This window comes from Cupressus sempervirens, chromosome 3, assembly GCF_028749045.1.
Source record: "Cupressus sempervirens isolate cs-2001-9-10 chromosome 3, ASM2874904v1, whole genome shotgun sequence".
Taxonomy (NCBI): domain Eukaryota; kingdom Viridiplantae; phylum Streptophyta; class Pinopsida; order Cupressales; family Cupressaceae; genus Cupressus; species Cupressus sempervirens.
In genome coordinates, this window is record NC_143120.1 from 181,636,520 (window position 1) to 181,639,834 (window position 3,315).

The following is a 3,315-nucleotide window of genomic DNA, read 5'->3' on the forward strand; positions in this document are numbered from 1 at the left end:
ATGTATTTAACCTCCAACCTCCCTTCCCTAACTATAAAGGTTACAAAGCCTCTTTCACACATTACAATCCAACCATCATTCAAAGAAAATAGAAATTCTTTCCACCATATTACATCAGACATAAAAAATTTAACCCTATCTCAGACACACAGTTCTAAAAAGAAAGGAACTATGCCCGTACTCTACTTCTCTCTGCCCCTCAAGAAGATGAAACTATTCTATCAAAATTCCCTCCTTCCTTGCTTGAAGCCCAAAGTCTACAGTTTGGAAGCCAAAAGAATTGGAACCCTTCTGAATTTTTTCCACTCTCCATAAATAAAACTTCTTTTTCACCTTTGGTTCTGGTAACCGTTTCTTGAGTGTCCCCTCCCTTTATATTCTCAAGAGATTTTCTATTATGTTCTCATATGTTCTTGGTCAATTATTCTTTTAAAACTAACCTTTGATGTTACTCCTCATATGATTTATTTAAAAATATCTTAAAATATTTTGGAAATATGTATTGCTCAATATATGACACCCATCCAATGTCTCCTCACATTTCAAATAAAGAAACCTCCAGTTTGCTGATGAGCATTAAACTTTTTGACATTCGCAAGGAATTTACCGAATTGTTTTAATGATAATCGATTCCTAGCCTACGGAAGAACCCCTTTCCATCAACTCGTGGAGTGTGTACTGGGATTGATCTTTTGTGAGGAGGTGAATTTGGTGCCATTGCATGGTGAATTGGTGGCAATGATGATGAATTTATGTCTTTTCCTTGTCACTTGATGGGAGACACAGAATTAGAATGTCGTCTTGGAGATCTTACAGGAGAAAATGTCTTGGCGACCCCACAACAGAGTTTATATCTAGTGTTTTATTAATACTTGCTTCTCTTACAGATGAACTAGAAGATTATTTAGATGCTTATGTAGCTATGGTGCTTTCTATTGTCTCTGAATGTGTTCCAACTTTGCCACATGTCAATTACACTTTTTGACAGTGTACATCAATATATTCTTCTTGTTTACAAGTTTTCTCTGTTGATCGAAGGATTAAGATAATCGGTCATTGGATTCCTACAAGGCATAATCAAGCTAGTTGATTTTACCCTCAAGATCTCATATGGTGGACCTGATTTTGATCCTTTAATCTGAGCTTGAATGTATCATAATAACCAAATTGGGAACTGGCATTACACTTTTCTCATAGCACTGCATGTAGCTTCACGTTTCATCTCTGTCGCTTGCCCTGATCTTTCCATATTTTTCATGACATTCAAGAGGCCATGATGCCTCAATTCAAACTTTCATGCGAGTTCATTCTCGCCATTTCATTTATATTTATTCTCTTTGTACCAGTAGCTTATATGTATGTTCTTGAGCCCAGGCCTTAGATGTTATTTAAAACAATCTATAGTCTCCATTACGTGTCCTCTTGCAATTTTTTTAGATGACAAAAGTGTTGTCTTTCCTCTCTCTTGGTGTGTTTACTATTCTTTATTCCTCTGTACATGCATATTCTCAAGTTTGGGAAAGTCGCACTGCGTATTTTACTCATGCATTCACTCTTGGGTTCCGACCACACAACCTTATGTGATGTTATAGTTGTTTGATTTGTTTCTGATCTACGACCATAATATATTGTGCTTTGCAAAACTAATAGGAGATTATCAAGTTTGCATGAAGTGCAAGGTGCATTTCTAGGAAACAATTGAACAATTATTTGAATGATGGGCATAGCAAACAATAGTTTCTATTAATGTGCATTCCAAAATCAGTTGCTAGCTCATGGATGCTCTCATGTTTCAAGATGAGAGAATGTTGTATATACTTCAAAAAAATGAGCCCATGTACATAATCTGCATAAACACATCTTTGACTAGCCATCCAACCATTTTGTCTACTTTGTTTCCTTTTTACATTTTTAGTATGATGGAGGATGAGGCTTGGGTGCTTTGGAGAACATCTTGACTCATATTCACACAAATATGTCGATTCCTTATTCGAGCTCGATTTCCTTACTTCTGAATGAGAGACCAACCCTCTCTTTATTGAGCTTGAGCATAAGCTATATTCATGTACATTTGATTATCTCAGACTCAAAAGCTTGTTTGGCAGTTGTTTTCTCAACTCAAAAGCTTCGCTATTACATGCTAAGTCATACCATCCAACTAGTCTCCAAGATTGACCCTCTCAAGTATATGCTCTCTAGAACAGCACTTACAGGCCGTTTGGCCAAATGGGTTATGCTCCTTAGTGAATTTGACATCCAATATGTGGATAGAAAGGCAATCAAAGGGCAAGCTATAGCAGATCACCTAGCTGATGCACCTCTAATAGATGCTTATCCATTGATCACAGAATTTCCAGATGAGCATATCTGTCTAATTGAAGAACAACCCCCATGGAAACTTTATTTTGATGGCTCATACACATCTCATGGATCAGGGGCAGGAATATTGTTGGTCACACCTCAAGGAGATTACATTCCAAAAGCCTTCAAGCTACAATTCCCTAGCACCAACAATATATCTGAATATGAGGCCCTCATAGCAGGATTAAAGATAGCTGCAGAATGGAACATTGTTGAGCTACAAATCTTTGGCGATTCTCAGCTCATCATCAAGCAAGCCCTAAATGAATATCAAACCAAAGATGAAAAGCTATTACCCTACAAAGAGCTAGTTGATCAGCTAACCCAACATTTTACAAAGCTTCAGTTTACACAAGTGCCTCAAATACAGAACAAAGCAGCAGATGCTATGGCTACTATAGGCTCGCTCTTGGAAATTCCCCAAGCAGCTACACAATATGAGTTTTTAGTGGAGCAGCTCCTCATACCTGCCTATGCGAATGAGGATTCAAACCGTGTTTGTATCTTGGTTGGTCCCCAATCCCCTTGGTACCATGAGATTCACGCTTACCTTAACGATGGTATCATATCCCCTCACCTCACACGTACCCAATGCCAGAACCTCATCCAAAAACCATCCTGCTATGTTATCATAGCCAATACCCTATATCGTCGGGGTTATCATGATACTCTCTCTCGATGTTTAGACCAAAATGAGGCCGCGATGGTGTTAAAGGAAGTACACTCTGGAATTTGCGGTGCCCACATGAGTGGTATTGTCCTAGCGCGACAAATCCTTAGAGCAGGCTACTATTGGCCTACCATTGAAGAAGACTCCTGTGACTTTGTCAGAAAGTGTCTCCCATGTCAGCAGCATGCAAATCTTGTGCACACTCCAGCATAGGATCTACAGCTTATTGCACCACCTTGGCCTTTCGCTTGTTGGGGCCTTGATCTAGTTGGAACTATCACACC

General features: G+C 38.8%; 1 pseudogene; it reads right to left on the reverse strand.

Moving 5' to 3' along the window:
• Positions 1 to 542: 542 nt before the first annotated feature.
• LOC149565386 (uncharacterized) lies at positions 543 to 1,249 on the reverse strand (annotated as a pseudogene).
• Positions 1,250 to 3,315: the final 2,066 nt, after the last annotated feature.